The 18746-nt window shown below is 45.2% G+C and overlaps 1 pseudogene; it reads right to left on the bottom strand.

Annotated features, from left to right (window-relative positions):
- Nucleotides 1-12863: 12863 nt before the first annotated feature.
- On the bottom strand, nt 12864-16296 carry LOC123131539 (probable LRR receptor-like serine/threonine-protein kinase At3g47570; annotated as a pseudogene).
- Between the last annotated feature and the right edge of the window lie 2450 nt (nt 16297-18746).

Below are 18746 nucleotides of genomic sequence, written 5' to 3'. Positions count from 1 at the left end.
GATGACACCATTCATCCTTTTGAACGGCATCATGCTGTGCAGGAACGTCGGCCCGAGTTGGATGATATCCTCCATGATATGGACCAGCAGATGCACCATAACGTCGAAGAATGCGGGCGGAAAGTACATCTCAAGCTCGCATAGTATCACCACGATCTCTTCCTGTAGCCTTCTGAGTTGCCTCATGCCAACCGACTTCCGAGAGATGACGTTGAAAAAGTTGCATAGGCCAAATAGCGTTTCGCGGATGTGCGTGTCCATGATCCCACGGATTGCAACTGGAAGTATCTGCGTCATCAGCACGTGACAGTTGTGAGACTTCATCCCGCTGAACTTTTGCTTCGCTGGGTCTAGGTATCTGCTTATCTTCCCCGCGTAACCGTAAGGAAGTTTTACTCCTACGAGGCAGGTGAAAAACTGCTCGATCTCCTCCTGACTTAGAGTGAAGCACGCAGGAGGGTAGTTATTCCCGGTCTTCTTGGCCTTTTTGCCTTTGCGACAACTTTCTGTGTCCTGCTTCACCTCATCATCATCATCATCATCATCATTAGCATGAAGCTCCTGCCTGATGCCCATTGATTTCAAGTCTGCCCTTGCTTTCGGCCCATCTTTGGTCCTCTCTGGCATGTTGAGCAGGGTAACAAGCGGACTCTCGCACACGTTCTTCGTGATATGCATGGCATCAAGGCTGTGAGGCACACGGTGGATCTTCCAGTACGGCAAGTCCCAGAAAACAGACCTCGTTTTCCATACCTTCAGCAGCGGCTCTGGCGCCTTTCGCTTCTTTCCCGGCTCTGGCGCCTTTTGCTTCTTTCCCGGCAGTGGGCAATCTTTCCAATTTTTCAATAGCCCGTCTATTTCCTCGCTGCTCCTCGTACGCGGGCGTCTTCGGAGTTCGGTTTCACCATCGAACAGATCCTTGCGTTTCCTCCACGGGTCATCGTCGTGAAGCCACCTTCGATGTCCCATGAACATGGTTTCCGAAGACCCGGGATCTCTATCTAGCTGGCGATACGTTGTGTCATCCATGCACCTGACGCATCCAGAAAATCCATGGACCACCTGCCCCACGAGATATCCGTAACCGAGATAGTCGTGCATCGTCGTGAGCAGTGCGGCTCTCATAGGGAAATATTCTTTCTCTGCGGCGTCCCACGTATTGGCTGGCATTTTCCACAGCGTCTCTAGCTCCTCTTTCAGCAGCCCCAGATACAGATTGATGTCGTTCCCTGGTTGTTTCAGCCCTTCAATTAGCATACTCATGTGAATGTACTTCATCTTCATGCACAACCAGGGGGGAAGGTTGTACATCCACACAAACATAGGCCAGGTGCTATGTGTGCTTCTCTGGCTGCCAAACGGATTGACTCCATTGGTTCTCGCGCCCAGCACGATGTTCCTTGGATCCTTCCCAAATTCTGGGTGTTCGAAGTTCAACGCTTGCCACTGGCTCCCATCCTTAGGGTGACTCAGCATCTTGTCTTTTTTATTTATCTCCGGATCATTTGCGTCATCTTCTCGCTTCTTGTCCTCCCTATCTGCGTGCCAATGCAGGAGTTTTGCTACCTTAGGGTCCGTGAAATACCGCTGCAGACGAGGAGTGATCGGAAAGTACCACACCACTTTTCGAGGAGCTTTCTTCCTCTTCTTGTATCGAGTGACGCCGCACACCGGACATATGGTAGACTCCGCGTGCTCGCCCCGATAAATGATGCAATTGTTCATGCACACATGGTATTTCACGTGCGGTAAATCCAGAGGACACACGACTTTCTTCGCCTCCTCGAAACTGGTCGGGCACTTGTTCCCCTTGGGAAGACATTCGTGCCAGAATGACATGTTCTCGTTGAAGCATGTGTTGGTCATTTTGTGTTTTACCTTCATCTCCAAAGCCATGAGAGTTACTTTCAGGCGGGTATCCTCGGTTCTGCATCCTTCATATAATGGAGTAACCGCGTCTATCTTCAGTTGATCCAGCTTGGCTTTCTCTCGGGCGGCAGCTCTTGCGTTATCCGTCTGCTTAAGAAGAAGCTCTTGAATATGAGGGTCCTGCACCCAGCCCATCGATGGTCCATCGTCGTCTGCTCCTCCGACATCTAGATCTTCATGATCATGCCCTTCGTCTGCTCCGGCATCTTCCTCATCATCATGTCCGGCATCTTCTACATGATGACTGTGCACAGCATCACCGTCGTGATCATGTCTTGGAGATTCTTCGTCTTCTCGCCCGCCCAAGCCGCGGTGGTTGTCTTGCTGCCCTTCCTCATTTCTTGCCCGGCCCCCATGGACGACTTCATAGTCATCTTCATCACCTTGCCACCGATAGCCATCCATGAAACCACGCAAGAGTAGGTGGTCCCGCACCTGCCCGAAATCTGGGTCCGCAATAAGGCTCTTCAGCTTGCATATTCGACACGGACATCTTATCTCCGTCTCGTTCTTTTGAAGCATCTCGGCCTTCGCGGAGCTCAAAAACCTATTCACAATGCCTTCGGTCATCGTGCGGACCATGGTCGCATGGAGGGTAGAGCAAAACGATATTTTAGAACCAAGAAAAAATTTGGCATGACTTTCCCTAAAAATAGGACCAAAAAGAATGCATAGTGCCAAAATTCTCGCCAAAACGGAAATGAATCAACATTCCGGCAAAATATTGGCAACTATCGCATTTTAAATACCGGTACCTGCAAACACAAACATATATGCAACACCACAAACATATGCAACACCACAAACATACATAGATCTAGCTAGGCCACACAAAGCGCATGTGCACGTTGTTGGAGCGAGCTAGGAACAAAAAAAGTAGATCTACAACATGAAGATAGCTTTCCTCTTACTTGCCTATAAAAAAGGTAATTTCAACACTTAATTTTGATGAATCTATGGTGCAAATGAGGTGAGGAGGAGGAGGCAGCCGACAAGCTTAGAGAAGGAGGTGGGGGGAATGAAGTGGGGAAAGTGAGTGTGTAGATGTGGCTGTCCAAAAATATCTAGCTGGTCCCAGGTTACTAATGGCGCACCACAGAGACATGCGCCATTACTAACCCAATATACTAATGGCGCACCACAGAGACATGCGCCATTACTAACCCAACATACTAATGGCGCATCACACAGACATGCGCCATTAGTAGTTTTGCAAAAAAAGTAAAAAATAATAATTTTTATACTAATGGCGCACCGTGGCATAGTGCGCCATTACTAGTTTAAATTAGTAATGGCGCACTATGGTGCGCCATTAGTAGTTTTGCAAAAAAGTAAAAAAAAATACAGTAGTGGCGCACTCTATGGCTGGTGCGCCATTAGTAGTTCTAACTACTAATGGCGCACTCTGCCCGGATGCGCCATTAGTATGCTTGAAAAAATGAAAAAAAAAACATTTTATTACTAGTGGCGCACCGTGTGCCTGGTGCGCCATCAGTGTCTTTCACACTAATGGCGCACCAGCGGATGGTGCGCCATTAGTATATGGCGCACCATCTGCTGGTGCGCCATTAGTGTCAATTCCATCTATATCCCTTTTTCTAGTAGTATCTAGCCCAACAACTAGCTTATTATTAATAGGTCACCTGTTTCTGAAAAAAAACAGCTATTAGGTTCTTTATTGTGGAAGGCACTAACCCAATTTTGATTCGATGGATTCATGTCGTAACACCAGCCGCCGTCGTTTCTTCTTCCTCTGTCTCTTCGTTCCCCATTCTGCTCTTACTCCCGAAGCACGCAGCATGCCTAGCAAATTACTAGTAATGGCTACTGCCGTTGTAGCTGAGTTTTTTTATCCACTTTCAATCTCTCCATCTCACTCCCTTAGGCCCTTCCCAGTGCTCCACCATGGACAGGTGCTAAGCATGCCACATAAGCGGAAAAATGACATGGCACATCATTTAAAGAGGGGAGAGAGCACTTTGGTGACCTCAGGAAGAACCAATGCCAAGCGCGAGAACCTAGGCAAACCACTTAAATGAAACAATTTGACCAATGCATGAAAGACTTTAGGTGTTAACTCATTAAATAAAGTATGCTTAGCAACAACAAGTTAAGCACCTATGCATTGGGGAGTTGAGTTGCTAAGGTATTTAATGCACTTAGCACCTCATCTAAGCACCATTGCATTGGGAGAGGTCTTATGGATTAGCCTATAAGTATTCTGCTTGACCAGTGGACGGCAGCACGCTGAGGCAACACTTCATCAGCTCAGTCACTTTACAAGTTGCAACTTGACAGTTTCTTGGGTCAAAGGATTACTAATTTCTTGTAATTTCTGAGTCTTTTTCCGCTTGATCTTTGTACTGTTTTTTTGGTTTCCTAGTGATTCCTTGACCGATCTTTTATTTTCTGTACAGGTTGCTCATTTGAGGATACGAGGACCCTAGCTGCCTATCAAGATCCGGCATGCTTGGATTTGGATAGCTGTATTTCTTCTATTTTTCCTCTGCCAAATTCAGGTATTAACGCTCCTTTCTTGTAAAAATGTTGCCTAAAAACATTCATCTCGTTTTGATAAAAGAAGAAAGAAAATGCTAGCAGATAAGTTTTGGTAATGAAACAAAAAGATACTTTGAAGAGAAATAAAACATTGCGCTTTGTATCAATATAATTGATTTTTTTCACTATTGGGCCCACTTTTTAAGTTCGTCCCGGGCCTCTAAAAAGTCAGGACCGGCCCTGCGAGCAGACGTATTTGTTGATGACATTCACAAACATATTATGGATGGATTCAAACTCTCTGCGTGGGTCGAACAACGCCTGCTCTAGGCATGTACTCCACTTGATGGCATCATCATGATGATTAAACGTTACGCTTGGTCATATGCACTCCTCGGTGAGGAGGCATACGTATAGAAGCCATGGGTCAATGTACCATCCATTTGTTGCCTGCAACAGAATTAAGTGTTGTGCTGGAAGGGGATCCGTCTATCGATATGGTAGATCCTTATGTTTTTCCCCTTCGATGGAACCCTAGTCTAAGAAACAATCATCTAGAAGTTCCTTCAGATACGCCCAGTTTTTGTCCGGGCTCTTTAGGGAATCCATGAAGTAAGAATGGGGCCTCTTCGGCTCTACCATGAGAGGATCTAGTGGTCGCTGCGTCAACAGGTGGAAGTATCATGACACTGCTGCAAAATTGGTTACTAGCAGTGGCATGTGCAAAATGCCCATTAGTGGTGGTAAGGGCGCTCGCCACTGGCGCCCAGCGACTCATAATACAGTTATTAGTGACAGGCAATTTTTTGCACTCGCCAGTGGTAAGTTAGGTACTAGTTGGCGGGAAATTCCTTCCACCAGCGACAGTCTATTGGCCTACCATCGGCAGGACCTTAAAAAATTGCCTGCCACTAATAACTGTATATATATATATATATATATATATATATATATATATATATATATATATATATATATATATATATATATATATATATATATAATTACCTGCCACTAATAACTATATATATATATATATATATATATATATATATAATGTTGTTACTATTCATCATCCGGGGTGCAGAATAAGTTATTCTTCACCCGATGTAATTTTACAAATCATTTCATAATTAACTTACGTTCATATTTCAAATAGTTACATTTCTATTGATTCATTACGTAAAATTTGGCATAAGAAAATAAAAATATAGGTCATAAAATAAGAAAATTTGCAGTTTATGTGTATTTTACACTATATTTTTACGTTTGTAATTTTACATACATAAAATATTTTTTATTATGATTATATATTTTATTACGGTCTCTTTTTACGTTAGAAATAAGATAAAACTTACGAAACGTAAAATTACGGTGCACTGATGGCAATATATATATATATATATATATATATATATATATATATATATATATATATATATATATATATATATATATATATAGTGATGCTATTCATCACCCAGGGTGCAGAATAGGTTATTCTTCACCCGAGGTAATCTTATGATCACTTCATAATTAAATTACGTTTAGAATTCAAATAGTTACATTCCTATTGATTCATTAAGTAAAATTTGGTATAAGAAAATAAAAATATAGGTCATAAGACAAGAAAATTTCCAATTTATGTGTATTTTTCACTATGTTTTTACGTTTGTAATTTTACATAACATAAAATATTTTTTACGGCGATTATATATTTTCTTACGGTCTTTTTTTACGTCAGAAATAAGACAAAACATACGGAACGTAAAATTACAGTGTATTGATGGTAAAATAGAGGGGGGTGAAGAATAACTATTCCTCACCCAGGGTGACGAATAGTCAATCCTCAATATTATGTATGTAGTCCCATCCTCAATATACCTCATATACGCATTAATTATACCTCTTTATTACTCTCAATATACTTCATTAAATATTCTAAGATACCCCAATATGAGTTTAGTTGAAAAAATATCATCTGCGACGTACTTTTTGTAATATACCTTTTCATGTACAAACACATCAGTATATACGTAAATATTTAAAAATACGTAGATTCACATGAATTTTTTCATGAAACTCATTTTGGGGTATCTAATAATTACTAATGAAGTATATTAAAAATAATAAAAAGGTATAAAAGATTCATCTATGTGTAACATGAGGAGCGGGAGTATGTACTCCCAGGAGTACACAACCATTTTCTATATATATATAGGAAAATTGTTGTATAGTCTTGAAAGTACGTACTCCCGCTCCTCATGTACCACATAGATGAATCTTTTATACCTCTTTATTATTTTTAATATACTTCATTATTAACTACTAGATAACTTAAAATGATTTTCATGAAAAAAATTATGTGAGTCTACATATTTTTAAAGGTTTATGTATATATACTGATTTGTTCGTATGTGAAAAAGGTATATTGCAAAAAGTACATCAAAAATGATATTTTTTCCATAAAACTCATATTGGGGTATTCTAGAATATTTAATGAAGTATATTGAGAATGATAAAGATGTATAATTAATGCGTCTACAGGGTATATTGAAGATGAGAGAGAGAGAGAGAGAGAGAGACATTTGATATTTGAAATACATGCATCACATTACATTGATGGTATTCATTTTTTCGATAAAGGGTGAGTTTTATTGGCTCAAATTAATGGTATATATTCATCATTACATCATCGACTACAAATGCGAGGACCGATGCCACGAGGACCAACTAACATGACTCCTATTCCGAAGCCCCCCCCCCCCCCCACCCACACCAACCCGGATTTCCCAACAAACTACTCCCTCCGTTCCGAATTACTTGTCTTGGATTTGTCTGAGGACGATGGTATGCTTCGTTGTAGCCTTAATACTTTGCTGGAGCATCAACAATTAATTTTTTACCATTTAGCAAACAATTTCATCGGACCCCATCGCAAGTCCTCCTCGTCGAAGGGCACGTTGTGAGTGATGTTTTTGCTCTCCTCACGTTGTTGTTTAAACCGGATAATCTCAAAATTTTCGAGAAAATCACTTTGTTGATAATTATGACTGATGAAAGGAATGTGAGAGATCACGAAATTCTTTGGTTATTATGTTTTCGCGGGAAAAGGACCTAAATATGGAAAGGAATCACCCATCCCTCCTACACCTGTGGCGCCTACCACTCCCACTCCTCCAGCCACACCTTGAACTCAGCTTGTGCTTTTAGCTCCTGTTGGCCCTCGAGTCACCAACAACACTCACTCCATGTTTACGCATGGAAAGCGTGGCATGTCTTTACCCATTGATCGTCTTAATCTTCTTGCTGATATCCTTAGTCTACTAACCAAGAGCTACCGAAGTGCTCTAAAAGATACTCGCTGGCACTCTGTTATGGTAGAGAAATTCGGTGCCCTACAAACAAATCAGACATGTCATCTTATTCCCGGTCCGGCCGGTGCCAATGTCGTTTCTGTCAAGTGGATCTTTCGGCAGAAGCTTAAGCCGGATGGGTCCATGGATCACTACAAAGTACGATAGGTCCTCCACAGCTTTACCGAGCGCGCCGGCATCAACTATGGCTAGACTTTCAGCCCCATTGTCAAGCCGACAACAGTTTAGACTGCCCGTTCTATTGTCGTCTCTCAAGACTTGCCGGTTTACCATCTCGACATCAACAATGCTTTTCTACATGGTACCCTCGGCAAGACGGTCTACTATGCACAGCCATTGGGGTTCGTCGACGTCTCCAAGCCCACGACCATGTCTACTGCTTCAATAGTCTCTCTATGGGCTTAAATAGGCGCCGCGTGCGTGGTACAGCCGTTTCGACTTTCGCCGACCATCTTCCTTGGCTCGGCTTCGTTGGTTCTCGTGCGGACCCCTCGCTCTTCATCTAGAACCGCAACGCTGAGATTGTCTACCCGCTACTATACGTTGATGATATAGTCCCGACGACCTCATGGCTCTCAAGTGCGAGTTCTCTCTCAAAGACCTTGCAACACTACACTGCTTCCTCTGTGTTGCCATCACTCGGTCCTCCGCCTCCATGTTCCTCTCCCAGTGATAGTACATCGTCGACATCCTTGGTTGTGCGGGCATGAGCGAGCTTAACCACTACTCCACTCCCATCGACACACAGTCCAAGCTCGATGCCGCTGGCACTACCGTCGATGATCCATCCGCCTATCGGAGTCTGGTGGGTGCTCTCTAGTACATGTCCTTCACCAGACCAGACGTCGCCTATGTCATGCAACAAGAATGCCAGTACATGCACCACCCACGGGAGCCGCACCTCAATGTGGCGAAGCAGATTCTCTGGCATCTTCGCGACATCATTGACCATGGATTTCATATACGTCTAGTGAGCCAAAATCAAGGAGAACTTTTTAATATTCCGTTTCGTTTATTTCTTTATCTATAACCTCCTTGTACTATATAATAATCTCATCAAGGGACTCAATCAATCTAAGTCCAACAATTACAATTGCCTTCAATGTCCACTCGGTGATGATGAAGATGGCCGTGCAGCAGTTCGGGTACGGCCAGCGGGGCGTCCTCAGGATACCTTGAGATGGCCGGCAGTTCCACGGCATGTGCGCCATGAACAAAGCAAAGCCAGCAGAGCAGATGCTTGTGATTTGTTTATGGCCCCGCCTACTAATCAGTTGCCTGAGAAGAAAAACTAAGTTTGAGCAGATTGTTTATGAACCGTTGGATTGAAATTCAGTGGCTGGCACATCGTCTTCCTCCTCTAGTAGATGGTCTTGTAATTCGGGTTTCCTGCGCTCATTCGGTGTTCGGGTATTCTGCGCTATTCGGTCTTTGGTTTCCGATGGCCAGCATTGATTTCCCTCGCCACTAGCGGTGCGACGCCCCAGAATCGGTCACTCATTCCCCTACCCAACAAGAGTACAAGATAGAAGCCGTGTTGCAACCTTCACGCCCACCACCTATGTGGCCATGAGCTGCAGTGCAGCCTCGTTTAGTAGTTTGGCGCGGCCGCCGGGGAGGAGTTGGTCGGCATGACGGATGACACCCCTCTACCTCGGCGCGGTCATTGGGAAGACCCCGAGCCAATCGAGATGGATGATGCCATCCCACCTCTCTCTCTCACACACACAGACACACACATCGTTGTCCCGACACCCTTGTCATAGAGCCGGTCGTGCCGGTTGTTGTTTGGGCACGAGCATGGCCATAGGTGGGGAGTTTTCGCTACTGCCAGACAACATGAAGGAGTGCACAGAAACCATAAAGCTATCGCAAAGGTTGGCGAGAGTGACACAACCCTAGCAGCAACTACAAGTGGGTAGCAATTGGACATTGTGCGATGTGTCGTTCTGCTACTGTGGGGTCAGGCTAAGATGATCAATCTACTCTCCTCGCTGGAGCTCAAGCCATCATGCCACTAATGGCCTACAAATTCGAAGTTATAGGACTGAACTGACACACATCCAATAGTTTTAGGACCTAAAACTTCAGTTTTCAAGTTATAGGACTGAACTTACACACATCCAATAGTATTAGGACCTAAACTGCAGTTTCAAAGTTATAGGATTAAACTAACACACAGTCAATAGTTTTAGGACTTATGATTCATTTTACTCAAATATAAATCTAGTCTTATAACTTTGCTCATGTGTTAAAGTCTCCTATGGCCAAAATGAGGAAATTAGACTGCAAACAATGCATAGCTACAGCCTAGATCAAAATTTTACTGTTCAACATCCAAGTTTCAATTGTTTTGGATCAAGGTCCACCGGAGACACCTCTGAGATTTGGGAACCAGCTCCCACGGCTCACGAGGCGACAGCCGCTGCCGCCCCAACAACCACCTCCTTCGTGCTCCCCTTCCTCGTCGTCGCCACCAGCGGCGGTAGGGCGACCCGTCACCCGCCTCCTTCTTCTTCCCTGTGCTGCTCCCGGGTGTGCCGTCTTCCTCACAAGCAGTGACTCGCCTCCCTCCCTCCCCGTCCTGTCCTCCGTGGCCTTGCTTGGGGGTGACGCGGCCGTAGGCGGGTGCAGGGACGGTGCGGGTGGCGGCCTAAGCCCTGGTGATGCGGCTCCTAGCGTGGGGGTCGCCGGTCGTGGATGGGTTCCCGCTGCTGCCGGATTTGGTGCTTCTTGTTGGTCTTCATGGGCACGGCCCTCTTCTCGTCAGTGGCCCTTGCGGCTGCTATTTTGGGCATCCAACAGCACAGATCTTGGTCGTGATTCGTCTCCATGCGGGAAAGGTGCGAGTTTCTCTTTGGGTGGCCGTGGTAAGTGGAGTGGCGCTAGTGCGGCAGCAGGGGAGGCTAGCTGCGTGCTTGCGGTCCACCACCCATGGGTGCTGGGTGAGGGTGGATCCCCTCGGCCGTCAGAGCGGAGGCTCTGGATGGTAGGTGTGGCGGCACAATTCCGGCAGGTGTTGTGGGGCGGGTGCTTGCGTGTCCCCTCGGCTGTTTCGCCGGCGAGGTGGTTCACTTTGGAATTTGGAGGCGTTCGTCGACCGTGTGTGGTCTTTGCCACTACCCCACTCTGCTTTGGTCTGTTGGAACCGCAGTCCTCTCTTACTATCAGCTAGAGGTAGAAGAAGACACAAGAAATTCCGGGCCAACGCACGAACGCCGCCGTGGACGCACGCACGCCCCAATCTTCTTTATCTTTTCAATGGCTACATGGCTGGCTCTCACTACAAGCAGTATAAGGGGGATGGAGTTTATACGGATGCACACGCACTACTCCGTACCCAACTCCTCCGGATCACCCGGCCACGATCCGCATGTGCTGCTGCGCACAGGACGCGCTCCTACTCGCCCACGCTGCTGCACTCCAACAGATCGACAAGCCTATCCCGTGAGTCTCACTAACGACCTGAGCCAACTATCCATACGACTCCTAACTCGAGCACGCCTCGGCCAAACACCTGCGTACCGACCTGGACTAGACACACACGTACACACACGCGCAAACACCCGCCATGGACTCGACCGTGCACTGACACCGGTCGCCACCATCACGAGGCATGGCTTGATGCTAACATGGTCATCGTCTACATCTCTTCTTCATCGGCCATGGCGGATGGACCTAGGTGATGGTGGCCATGTCCCGAGCGAAAGCTTTGCCTGGCGGTGTCGGTGCCAGTGATAGCGAGGCTCTTGTGCGCCGTTCCCCTCCTTGGAGTTGTCACTGTGTGTGGCCTCCATCCTCATTGGGCTTTAGGTGAAAACCTTTGGCTGGCTTGTTCCAGACCGAGCGGTGGCGGTGCAGTGGCGTCGTTCCCTTCTTGGAGGCCTCGTCTTGTGAGCAAGGTCCCATTTTGCTAGTCGCCAAGGTGGGTTCATAGATGGCAGCTTCTTCTCTTTGTGTGATGGTTTCGTGCTTCGACGGTGGTGCTCTCTCGAGGAGCTTGGTCCGGTGAGGTGGTTGTGTTCGAAGGCCTCCATTTGGGGTCTTGGCATTAGTGTCCTGCTGCGCTCTAGGGAGGTGAGCATTTCATTGTCTGACGGTGTGACACCCTTCGAGCCAGGGCGAGGAACAGGGGACTCCTTTCGGCGATGGAACAAGTTGGTGTTAGTGTGCCGGATGTCCAAGCGATAGCGATGACATAGCCTCTGTCCATGGCTGACCTCCTTTGTGAGGTGGCCTCTTTCTCGGCGTCGGTTCTTCGATCATGTTTGAGGGCTTTCTGGGCTTTGTTGCTGCTCCTGGGCACCCATGTATTATGCCAGAGTTTTTTCTCCAAGTTTACTTGTTTCGCCTTACAACCATTCCGCACCAGTACTCGGCACGATTCAGTTAGTGCATGCTGTGCGTTGTAAACTCGTGTATAAATCTCCAAGCTTTTTTATTTTGAAGGTATAAATCTCCAAACATTTTTAAGGCAATCTCCAAGGTTTTTTAAGGTAATCTTCAAGCTGATGATCATTACAAGTGTTGTCGGGATATAATTTCTTCTTTAGATATATAATTGAAGTGCGTGTGATCATGGGGTCGGAGCCTCTGCCTAGTGATACACCACATTGGGCGTTCTGAAAATAGAATTTCTCATACTTCAAATCTAGCTACAGTATCAAAATTTCAAAGAAAATTTCAAGTCTTATTTTAATGATAAAACATATTCTTACTTCTTGAGTAACTACAACAAATTAAATTTGCCTCGGGATAGGAGCAGAGAAAAAAACATGATGTGGTTTTTTGGATAGAGAATATATTAACATCGTCAAGAAGGCCCCAATTACACTAAGTTCTAACTAAAATTTTGGTGATCCGATGGCTAAGGTACATTGAATTGTGCAGCTCCCATTGCTCACAAGTCACAACTCATTACCATATCGTGTTGACATTCCGTTTAAAAGACAGGCATATTAGTTGGCTTGTGAATTGCAGCAACAAAGTTTGTACCACCTTCTGTTTAGATTTAATATGATGAATACTAATCACAATGAAGCGAGGGCCATCAAGCATTTAGATGGACCCACCTCTACTCAATAGGTGCGTGCGGTACGTGTCTCTGATCGTCAATAGCTCTCTCATAGCATCCCCAATCTGCATGCGATCAGTTGGCAGTTCCTTCGAACATAATATCCCAATGTGCAGAACTGAAGTGATGCATGGAGCTCTCATTTCTGTTCCTTCCCCCGGTGAAGATAATAAGCACAGATCCACCAGGTTGGTGGCTTGGTCCCTCAGTGCTATCTCGACGTAACTATGTAGGTTAAGATCTTGCAGAAACCCACCATCAGTTGGCCTTTTACCAGTGAACAACTCTAACAACATTATTCCGTAGCTATAGGTATCACCATAGACCGAGACTTCATTTCCTTGACCGTACTCTGGGAAAGAAATGCATGTGAAATTAGTTTGGAATGAGAAATTGGTACATAAAAGATGAGCAACAGTGGTGATTGGTTAATGGCAAACCTGGGGCAGCATATCCAGTTGTTCCCCTTCTTGTAGCCCAACCACTTGATATCTCTAGGAGGCTAGTATCATCCTCAGGCAAGAACCTTGCAAGTCCAAAGTCACCCACATGGGCAACCATGTCATCGTCGAGGAGAATATTGCTTGGCTTAAGATCACAGTGAACTATTGGCACTGGCTTATTGTGGTGCAGATATTCTAGTGCTGAAGCTACATCAATGGCAATGTCTACCTTTTGGGTAAGACTGAGCACCCCATTGCCCCCATCTTCCACGAGACGGCTGTGTAGCCATTGATCAAGATTTCCATTCGGCATGAACTCAAATACGAGAGCTTTGAAGTCTAGACCCTTGAAATCAATACTTGAGCAGACTGTCAATATCTTCACAAGGTTTCGATGTCTGATGCATCTTAAAGTCTCACATTCTGCAACAAAGCTTTGAGATGCCCCTCGCTGCTGGAGGTTGAGCACCTTGACAGCGACAATCACTTCCTGATCTTCATTCATCATTGTTCCTTTGTACACTGAGCCGAAGCTTCCTGTGCCTAAGAGATTCTCAGAAGCAAAACCACTTGTTGCTCTCACTAATTCACCATAGGTAACCCTCATATGTTGTCCACTATGGAGCGATGGAACCTGTCCTATCTCTGTAAACTTGCTTTTCAATTTCCGTTGTGCAAATAGTACTACTAAGATAATGCAAATAACTGCACTGCCTACTGAGATCAACACGACAAGCTTGTGAGACCACTTCTTGGATGTATGATTTGAGCAGGGATGCAAGTTAAATTGGGAGATTCCTCCACATAAGCCATAGTTCCCTTCAATCAGAGCTGCACTTGCATTCAGAAATAATCCATGTTTCGGAACTTCACCCACAAAATTGTTGAATGATATATTGAGGGTAGCGAGCCCCTGCATGTCCCCAAGGAAGAATGGGATCTCACCGGACAAGTTGTTTCTTGAAACATCAAGAACTAGAAGGCCTTTCATCTGTGACATTGATGCTGGAATCGTGCCCTGAAATAGGTTTCCTTCCATACTGAGATACTGCATACTTCCACACTGAGCTAGAGAAGCAGGAATTAATCCAGTTATCCTGTTGTCAGACACATCCAGAGATCCAATATTCACCAGATTACCAACTTCTAAAGGAATTTTCCCAGTTAACTTGTTGCCCTGAACCTCCACAGAAACAGACAGTGTCGATATGAGGAAAATCTCTTTTGGTATTGGACCAACAAGCCGATTGAATGCTAGGCTCAGCACCATCAGAGGGCAGCTTCCAAGGCTGGATGGTATGGGGCCAGTAAGCACATTTTGGGCGAGGGCAAGTATACTTAATGCTGTTAGATTTCCAAGCATTGGTGGAATTGGTCCAGATAAACTGTTGTTGTACAAGTATAGTTCAGCCAGGATCCCAAGGTTACCAATCGATTCAGGAATTTTTCCATGTAGGAAATTGCCACCCATCTGCAAGAGTTGCAAGTTGACAAGGTTTCCAATTCCTTCAGGTATATTTCCATGCAGCATGTTGCCTGTCACGCTAAAATATTCTAAGTTTGTGGAAAGATTTGCTATTGAATTTGGTAGCACCCCTTCTAGTTTGTTATTGTCAAGAGCTAGGTATGATAGCATACTACAGTTTGTCAAGCTAGAAATGAAATCCCAATCGGCATCATTCCTTGCCTCTAGTTGGGTATTTGAGAGAAGCAGTCTCGATAAGCTCTTCATGGTAGCTCCAAGACATTTTGGTATTACTCCGGAAAAAAAGTTGTCAGACAATTGAACTAGTTCAAGCATTGAAGCATTACACAAAGACTCCGGGATGGACCCATGAAATCTGTTATTGTCCATGGAAAGTTGCTGGAGTTGTGTAAACTTATTACCCAAGTCATCTGAAATGGATCCACTCAGGTTGTTGTATTGCACACTGAAAAATTGGAGTGATGAAAGATTATATACAGAAACTGGTATGGAACCCTCGAGTTGATTCCCGTTGAGATAAAACTCAACAAGAGAACTGAGTTTCCCGAGAGTGTGAGGAATTGAGCCTGTAAGATTATTAGATGTGAGAGAAAGCACGTTAAGGAGATTCAGATTTCCTAATGATTCAGGGATGCTACCGGTTAGGCCATTTGACTGGAAATCTAGAATTAGTAAATTAGATAGATTTCCTAGGGAAGCTGGAATCGGTCCTGAGAGTCGGTTCGTGGCTAGATACAAAATCTGTAATTTTTGGAGGCCACCAAGAGAGGCAGGAACAGAACCTGACAGACCATTAATGTTAAGGTATAAACTGGTCAAGTTTCTAAGATTTGCAATCTCTGTAGGAATTTCTCCTACTAGCATGTTTGATACCAGATGAAGAACGATCAGACCTTTCAGGTTTCCAATCTCCGCGGGAATGTTTCCTGTAAGGTTGTTGTGCCCAAGAGCCAGCACCTCTAGATTATGCAGGGATGACAACTCCCGCGGCACCGAGCCTTTATGCATGTTGTGACTCAGATCAATAACTCGAAGCTGGACACAAGCTGCCAGTGTCGGTGGGATCTCCCCGCCGATGGAGTTCCTACTGAGGTTCATATACTCGAGTTCTACGAGATGTCCAACCTCTGAAGGTATGGTACCGGAGAAGCGGTTCTCTTGGAGGCCAAAATGCCTGAGGTAAGTTAGGTTACCTATGGAAGAGGCAATGGAGCCAACAAGGTTGAGCCCACCAAGATCCAGTGCTACGACACGGCCGCGGCAGCGGCCCCGCATGCCACATGCCACTCCGCGCCATTGGCACATAAGGATCGACTGGTTTCCCCATGCATTCAGTGCTTGGAATGGGTCTCCATTGATCAGAGCCCTCAGTGACATGAGCGCTTGGTGGTCAGTGGTGCTTGTTGTGGCAGTGTCAGCAATGGACACCAAACACGGGAGGCAAAGGGAGGCAAACACCAAAAACTCCATGGCTATCATGATGGACATGTTTAGGCGATGCAAACAATGGCTGGTTTGCAGGCTAGAAGCTTTGTTGTGCTTATATATATAGTGATTCTTTCCTTTTCGTTTCTTCTTTTGCGGGGAACTCAGATGGTGATTTGCTGAAAAAGAATTCTATGAGACTAGGTCTCACGCGAGACCCATTCTGATAGATGACACGTGGCATTTATAAATTTCAAAGATGCTTTAAGATTTGTAAATGTCACGTGTCATCCATCAGGACGGGTCTCTCCTGCTAATCGTGAGATCTGGTCTCATATAATTTTTTTCATGATTTGCTTCGGCCCGTCGGTTTCATTCTTGGCATTTTCTGTCCGAAAGATCCTGGATATATTTCCGAAGGATCCAACAAGTTGCTGTCGAAACAAGAAAAATGATTTGATTGGGTCGAGCAATTGCTCAGCAACTTCTGAACAGCCTCCAGTTTATACCCAGTGTCACATCAAGGACTAGAAAGTCCATTAACACAGCCGGCAAGCAGTTGATCCAGTCTCGAGTGTCAATTTTCTAATACAAGCAAGAAGTTGATGGGATGATGGGTCGAGCCTCTCTGATTGACTAGTTACCATGGTTAGGTGACATTAATTATTGACAACACCAAGTGTCTAATAAATAACGGTAGAAAGATGGTTCGAATGTTTTTTGAAAAAGTTTAAGCAGAGCACAGGCGCACAGCTTGATCATGGAACAATGCTATTCTACATGCGGATCTTATAAAAACTTCTTACACATTAGTTCAATGTGGTGACGGTAGCTAAAATCACTCGACTATGATGGTGTGCATCGTTGCACCCGTCCATTTTGACGAAAAATAGAAATACTCTTACAATTATTGAGAAAACATATCGCCTGAGCCTGATTAGCTAGTTGGCTGCTTCTTCTTTCTTTTTAGGGTTTTGTTGTGTTGTGCCCCCAGCTGAACCTATTTGCACTCTTCGGCTTTGCTTTGCTTTTGTTTTTGCCTGAACCTTGAACTCGGTGTTGTTGTCGGATGTTGTTGGTGCGGTTGCTTTATAATCTAAAGCAGGGGAAACCCTTTTTCGTCTATTGAGAAAACATATGACCACATAAACATGTTTAGAAAATACTTGATACCACATTTCCTCCTTTAAACCTGCAACACCCAAACAAACTTCAAATTCATGTGACATTATAAAAGATGGTAACTTTCCTTCCTTGATTGCAATGGATAAGGTAGCTAGACCAAATATTTCTGATGTTCAGCGAGTTTATCCTAGTTGTTCCATCATGCAAAATATAGTAAAGCCTCATATGCTGACCCCGTCGCCCTGATGATCTCCAAGATTATTCATGATACGGCGATCTCCTTGGCGCCCCCTCCTACCTTTGACTAACTTCCTAGTTATTGTCTCCTTGCTATGTGCCCTGCTACCGTTTGCTTATTTGTGGCATGCGTGTCCTGGACCTTCTAAACTTTACTATCGTCTGTTGGATGATGGTGTCATGATGGCTTTATTTATAAAGTCGGGCAAGATGCCTTTATATCTAAAAAAAGAAACACATAGTGTGCAATTATAGTCTGGTCCTGTCAAATTTTCTGATGGTTATGGCTCCTCTGTGTGTTCCTGGCTGGACTGGTGGTCGGGAGAGGGCCCCCCCTCTGCCATTCCTTCCCTGTCTTGTTCTCTTACTGTGCCAACCAATCAATCTCCATTTCAGAGCTTGCACCCGCTAATTTGGACCTTGGACTGCGCCAGACGTTGTCTCCTGAAGAGCTTGCTGATTGGCAGGCCCTCACTGCCCTTCTTCCGTCTCCTCTCGGAGAACCCAGATCAGATCTCTTAGCTTCATAGTCACTCTGGCAAGTTTTCTGTCAAGTCGTTATACCTCAAACTCTGAGTGAATTGCAAAAAACATCAACACTTCAGGCAAGATTTGCAGGAACCACACATTTATGGAATTGTGCCAAAAAGCACTAATTTTTTTCATAATTTTTTGCAAAAAACACTAGTCGCCGGTTTAAGCACGATTATAACAGGTGGGTCCCGCCAGAAGAGGTGACGTGCCAAAAAAACGTCAATTACATCCCGCTACAATTTTATTTTGCAAAAGGACCTCTGAAAGGGCCTAAGAGGATAAAGTTTATTTTTTATTAAGAAAAGGGTGGATAAGGTTTCATCTCCTCCCACTGTTGACTGTGTCGGCTGGGCCTCCCTGCGCCGGCCAGTGGAGCTCGAGCTCGCCAGCGTGCAAGCCAGCAGCAGCTCCCCTGCGCCAGTCGGGCCACGAGCTTTGCCGTGCCCCACTCCGAGCAGCTCACCTGGAGCTTTGCCGCCTGGCCGCCGGCGTCGCTGCTCGTGCCCGCGCGCGGCCGGCGCGGATGCTGCTGCTCTCTGGCAAGTTTTCTGTCAAGTCGTTATACCTCAAACTCTGCTTGGGTTCTGTGCAGTAACACATATCACCATCAGGGAGAT

This window comes from Triticum aestivum, chromosome 6A (assembly GCF_018294505.1).
Source record: "Triticum aestivum cultivar Chinese Spring chromosome 6A, IWGSC CS RefSeq v2.1, whole genome shotgun sequence".
Classification (NCBI taxonomy): domain Eukaryota; kingdom Viridiplantae; phylum Streptophyta; class Magnoliopsida; order Poales; family Poaceae; genus Triticum; species Triticum aestivum.
Note: the sequence above shows the minus strand (reverse complement) of the source record. Positions and strands in the feature narration are given on the sequence as shown.